This window comes from Aphelocoma coerulescens, chromosome 1 (genome assembly GCF_041296385.1).
Source record: "Aphelocoma coerulescens isolate FSJ_1873_10779 chromosome 1, UR_Acoe_1.0, whole genome shotgun sequence".
Taxonomy (NCBI): Eukaryota; Metazoa; Chordata; class Aves; order Passeriformes; family Corvidae; genus Aphelocoma; species Aphelocoma coerulescens.
This window is the reverse complement of record NC_091013.1, coordinates 41,197,705-41,203,704: the sequence shown is the minus strand read 5'-3', so window position 1 is coordinate 41,203,704 and position 6,000 is coordinate 41,197,705. Positions and strand designations below refer to the sequence as shown.

The window sequence follows — 6,000 nt, the reverse complement described above, 5'->3', positions numbered from 1 at the left end:
CAGAAACTGCTCACGAATTCGGGTCAAAATGCGGGAAGAATGAACCCTGGGAGCCTAGCCACGCGTTTGTTTCCTCCAGAAAATCGTCCACGGTACCGGTGACACGCCATAGCTCCAGCAGTCAAAAGGAAGCCGAACAACACGACGCAAAGCCAGGATTTTGGCCGCTCTGCAGCACCGCCCGCCCGCCGCTGCCTCCGTTGTTTTGCGGAGGAAACGCTCGGGCCCGTCCCCGAGGCGGGCCGGGCTCGGGGCAAAACACTGCGGGCCGGCCCGCACCCCGCCGGAGCCCCGGCCCCTGCGCAGCCGCTGCCCCTGCCCCTCTCCCGGCCCCGGCGGCGGCCGGACGGCGCGGGCTGCGGCGGGCAGGCCCGGCCCCGGGGCGGTGCGAGCGGCGCTCGGCCCCGGCAGGGAGGGGCCGGACCGCCCCTACGCGAGGAGCCGCCGCCGTCGCGGTCGCGGCGGGAGAGGTGACAAGCCGCTGCTGCGCGGAGCCACCTCCGCCCGGCTGGGAGAAGCGGGTGTCCCCCCCCGCTCCGCGCTCCGCTCCGAGGTAAGGCAGCCGCCCGCACCGCCGCCAGTTCCCCCCGCGCCGCCGCCAGCCCACCCCCGCTCCGGAGTGGTTGCGGGGCCACAGCGCGGGGACAGCCCGTGTCCTCTCACCGCGGGGCCGGGCCGCGCGGGGACGCGGCCGGTGCGCGGCGGCGGCGGGACTTCGGCTTGCCCGGCGCCCCGGGGGGGAGTCGCGGCAGCGGTGCCGCCGGCCCCGGGGGAGCCTGGCGGCCGCGGCGGCCCGCGGCGCCTCCCTGCGCGGGGAGCTGCCGCTGCTGCCCGTCCCGCCGCACCTGGACCCGCGGTCCCTCTCGCTGCCGCCGCCAAGGGCGCGGGAAGGCGCCCCGAGCCCCGCGCCGGTTCGGGTGCCCGCTGCCCCCGCTGCTCGCCTCCCGTTCGCTTCCCTGGGGGAGCCGCCGCGGCGTGGGACGGGGCGGGAGGCGGCGGGCGCTGCTGCCGGGCCGTCGCGTCTGGTTCAGCGGTGATTTATGGTTTTGTTAACTCAGCATTTGGCACGGCGTGCGAGCAGGGAGAGCGGCGAGCGGGAGTCATAACTTTGTGTTACTTCTGGAAGGGAAAGGGAAAGGGCCCCGTGGGGCCGTGGCCGCCCCAGCGGCTTCCTCCAAATCCTCTCTCCCCGCTCCATGCCCGCCTGCTTCATCCCTGCGCCGGGGGCTCGCTGCATCCAGCGGGGAATAGCGCTGGGCAGGTTCGTGGGGGGGACACGACACGGGACTGCCACCCGTGAAGGTGAGCGTGACAGAGGGGGAAAAAACTGTCTGAAATTAAATGTTTTTCTTACTGCTGGTTTTGCGTGGAAACCCTATATATTTATTCCATGTACGTACATATGTATTTGTCTACATATACACAGAATATGCACACGTATTTTTTGAACTATGCGAACATTGCCTATAGGCTTCTGTTTCCAGATGTTTTGTTTTCTGTTTCTTTTGGGCATATTTACATTTCTGCTGGGAGGGAAACAGACAGCAGTAATGTGGCTGAATATGTATTTGAACAGTAGCAGGGAAAAACTTGTGTGCCTTTAATTCAGCTGCAGAGGATATCCATGTGGGATTAATGTACTTAAGTGATCGTGTCACACTGACGTATCTTGTTCAGACTTGTAGATTTTTAAAGCAGTGTGGACTTGTAGGTAGTAGCGGAAGTGTAATTAATTTTAAACATGTGACTTGGCCTAGTGCTTATGATTTTAACGTGGTATTCGTACCTTGGTAAGTATACATAGATTTAGCCATCTGTCCTCTATTTTCCCTTCGTGTGTGTACATACCACACTGTGCAAATGAAAAAGGTACCTGCGGTAAGCTTTAGGGCTAAATACATGTTTCAACTCTTCTGGGAAATGCTCTAAAGTTACTTTCAAGGACTAGTGGAAAGCGTCTTTCATACAGTTTCTGAGTATGTTTAACATAAAAAAAAAAAAAAAATAGTTGCTCCAGCATCAATTATGTCAATTTGTACCTTGTATTTGGCACTAATACTATTTGCATTCATTGAGTACAGTTGATACTGCTGCTGGAAGGGATGTAATTTTTCCCACTCTGGACAAGGCCCTTTTGTGCAGTGTCAACCTCATGCTTTTAGAGGATGCGTGAACCCCTGGGTAGAGCCAGCCCTGTGGTTTCTCTCTCCAGTGGTAAGGTGGTGGTGGGGTGCCAGCTCCAGTGTTGCTCATTTGAGATCATAGGCACAGAACTTCTGCCACAGGCTGGAGCTCCCAGTTGGGGCATGCCAGTCTTCGGCGCTTGCCATAGTTGCAGGCACATGCTATGGCTCATCTACATGTCAGTGAAATTTGGAACAGCAGTGGGCCACCCTGGTGATTTGTACAGTGTAAGGGTCTGTCTGTCTGTCCGTGCAAGGTAACCTGCAGGACGGTGCCTGTTTTCCTGCAGCTGAAGAAATGGGCTGTTTTGTTGTGGTATCCCTGCTGTCGCCACAGGAGTGGTACCTATCTGCATTGTGCAGATAGGTGGGTGGATGACATAGCATGTGTCACTTCAACATACTTTCCCCTCTGAAACTTATCTCCTCTATTATTTATGGCCCTCTGAAGAAACAGCCTGGGTTTAGTCGACAGCAAACCTGCGAAAATCTCTCGTCTTTGGAATTGGTATGTTTGGGATTGTGATGCTGAAATCTTCATCTGAGCATCATTTTCTTAAATTTGGCTTTTATAGAATAACAGTTGTCATAAGAAGATTAAAAATAAAGTCTACTTGCTGCTAACACTTGGTGGGTGAAATTTTCATCTCTGATACTCCAGATGCTCTGCAGTTTCTCTGCTGGTTGCAGAGTCTCTAGAATTGTACTGTGCAGTACTAAACAGACTGCTTTTTCTCCTAACTTAGGGATTCTTAAACTGTGGTATACCGACCATAGCAAAAGTAGTACATGAATTCTGCCACCAGTGGCATGTGACTGCCGTTTGGGAAACCTTCTTAGTCTAGTTTTTCCTTGGGTTAAAAGCTTGGTTACAAGACACTGGAAAAAGTTCTGTTAACTTTTTGCCCTGATTTATGGCAGGAAGAAAGAAAAAATGTATTAAATTGGTATTCCCATTGCTGCCTCATGGTGTTAGATTTTTTTCATCCTCTGGGTAACTCTTGGAATCTCAGCAACACTACATGGTTATTATACTCCTTTTGCTGCCAAGTAGAATTATATAGCCTAATTTATTTAGATTTGGCATGTTCTCACTGAAACTCATGCCATGCTAGGTGAATGAACAGTTTGTTTGTTTATATTGCCTTCACTCCCCCTTCCCCTTTTAATAGGCCCTCACAGGTCTTACTGTAGTTCTACTCAAAGGTTTCTGAATTTGGTTGAATTTGGCAATAAAAATAGAAATAAAGAACTATGAACCACATTAAACTTGTTATCAAAAAAGGTATTTTCATGCTGTCAGTTACCAGGGTAGAAATCTTGCCTCTGATGGCTCCAGCCAGTCCTACAATCACATTTACTGCTCTTCTATAAATTTTTTTCTGACAGTTTATTGTTAGCTGTCTCTGGCTGAAGTACTCAGGACAGATGGGAACACGCTCCCTTCATCTTTGAAGAATTACAAAGTCATCTAATTGGCTTCCCAATCACACTGTATCTTTCTTCATAGCCCTCTATCATAACTCAGACTCTTCCAGTCTACTTATTATTCCTTTCCAGATGTCCTTTTAACAATTGAATCTTTGCTGGATCACTTTCCCCCTGATGAATTATTATTTATTTCCTCAGAGGCATCTAAGAAATAAAATGACTGATGGATTATTTTTTTCCCCTCCCATTACCTTTCTTCAATATTCTCCCACGTTCATTTGCAAGTAGAGCTACTTAGAAAGTGTTCATTAAAATGTCATTGAAGTGAAAGTCAAGACAGAGTGTTAATCAAAAATGCTTTTCAGTTTCAAGTTGCTTGTTTCTCGTGAATAAACCTTTAAAAACAAAAACAATCTTTCTTTTCTACTGCTGATACTTTCTTTCCTTGTGCATTTTGCTGTCTTGATCACTATGGTTGGATTATTTGGGGTAAATGTTTGACACAATCTACTGGTTTAAGGCTTTAGAGAAACACAGTATCAAAACACTCAACTAACTTCGGAATAAAAATATGTGGCTCAATCAACTACAGTTATGAAGAAAGAGTAGACCTCTTCAAAAATCTTAAAAGTGCTGAAGAACTCAACAGTTTATCTTGCCTCACAGCTGCATGCCAACATGTTGAGCTCACATTGGGTGACTGATGGCAGTGATGACTGTCAGGGGCTGTTCCTCTGCAGAGGCCAAAGTAGCCCTGTTGCTGCCCAGGGCCGGGGCTGTAAGATAGTGGGTAGATGTTTGAGCACTGTGAGGATGCAGCCTGGAAGATGGGAGGATGATGGTATGACACTGTGTTACTGGGGAAGGACATAACACATTCTGGAGTAATCAAATTTCATAGATTGGAAGGCTTCATGGGCTGCCCAGAGTGCACTGGGGACACAGATGACTCTTTGCCTAGAGAGAGCTGAGGCAGCAATGCTGTTATTGAGTAGCATTTCAGTATGAAAGTATAATGTCAGTGTAAAGGCCAGAAATACTTCTGACTTATGACGAGCTGGGATCATGTATCTTAAAGCAACAAACCTAGGGTCTGTCTGTGGCTGCAAACTCTTGACAGTGCTTTCCTCTGCTCTCCACTGAATTCCAGGTTTACTTTTAATTTCAGCTATTCCTTCTAGTTTGGATTGTGCTGCAGTTGTTTGTGCTGAAGATTAAACAGGTCTGTTGTGTCTTCACACTGGGAGAATTTGAGACTGTTGCTGGCTAATTGACCTAGTGGTTTGACACTGAAGTTAGAAAGTAGTGTATAGGCAATTGAGTTTTGTAGGTCTCTGTAGGGGAAGGAACAAGTAATGTGGAAGCAGCTTTCCACTGCTGCCTTTCTCCATTGCCCCTAGTTTATCCAGGAAGGACCCAGACTATTCATAATATTTTTGTGGGCCCTTTTGAGGTATCCTCCCTGGTGAGACAGATATTTCATTCCTGATGGCATCAAAAAGGAGGTCTGTGAGGTTGAGTATATATCAGCCCATACTTCCTCTAAAAAGAGAAAATTTGAAGTATGGGAAGATCCGTGTCCTTTCTTTAGGATGTTCTTTCATTTGATGTTCCTGGTCTGTAGCATTAGGGTTATTGAAGTGAGCCAATTGTTGGCTTTGTTGCTTATCATTTTCTGGAATGGAAGGTTTGGTACTAACCAGTGGTTGCTCAGGACAATATATCCACAATGAGTTTCTTCAGCAGTGGTAGGACTGCTACATTTTCAAGGAGGAAGAAGACTTCCAAGTATTTGTTAATGATTTCAGGCTGGAAGGAGTATGGTTGAATTCACAGGTCTCAGACCCTGTTTTAAGATTAAGTAATGTCTAAATGGGCTTGGCTTGAGCTGTGTAAGCTGGCTGTTGGTGGATATGTGCGAGGCACAGTTTTGTTTACTGAGAGGGCTTTCCAAGTGTGCACAAGGTTTTCACAAAGTGGAGTATTTCCTTGCTGTGCAGTATGTCTGTATGGTTGTCATAGGCCTTGAGGATGGAAAGCCTTAGCATAGGCTTTGATGCATTAGTTATTTCAGCATTTATTTGCTGTTCTCCATTTGGGAATTTCTGTCCTGTGTGTATGGTGAGATACTGATAACATCAAGGTGATTTTTGGGTATGTTACTGGAGCAGTGTTTGTCAGGAATTGACTGTGGTTTTGATCATTGCTGATGTGTGGGTCCCTGAGCCCTCAGGCCCTTGCCCTGCTGCTGTTGATGAGCTCTGCAAGATTTTGGAGTTTCTCAGTCCTTACCCTGCTGAGGCTTTCTCTGGTTCCTGGGAAGCTGGCCATGCTTTTACTTGCCTGAATGAGGTGAGTGGTAACTGCAGTAGTGTTGTGATATCCA

At 48.6% G+C, this 6,000-nt stretch overlaps 1 protein-coding gene across 6 annotated transcripts in view; it reads left to right on the top strand.

The window, feature by feature from the left end:
* The first annotated feature begins 427 nt into the window (after window positions 1-427).
* Window positions 428-6,000, top strand: part of MBNL2 (muscleblind like splicing regulator 2) — a 107,049-nt gene continuing 101,476 nt past the window's right edge. For all 6 annotated transcript variants that reach the window (XM_069008243.1, XM_069008204.1, XM_069008225.1 and 3 more), the window contains exon 1: window positions 428-553. The gene's annotated coding sequence lies outside the window, so the exon portion shown is untranslated. The remainder of the gene's footprint in view (window positions 554-6,000) is intronic.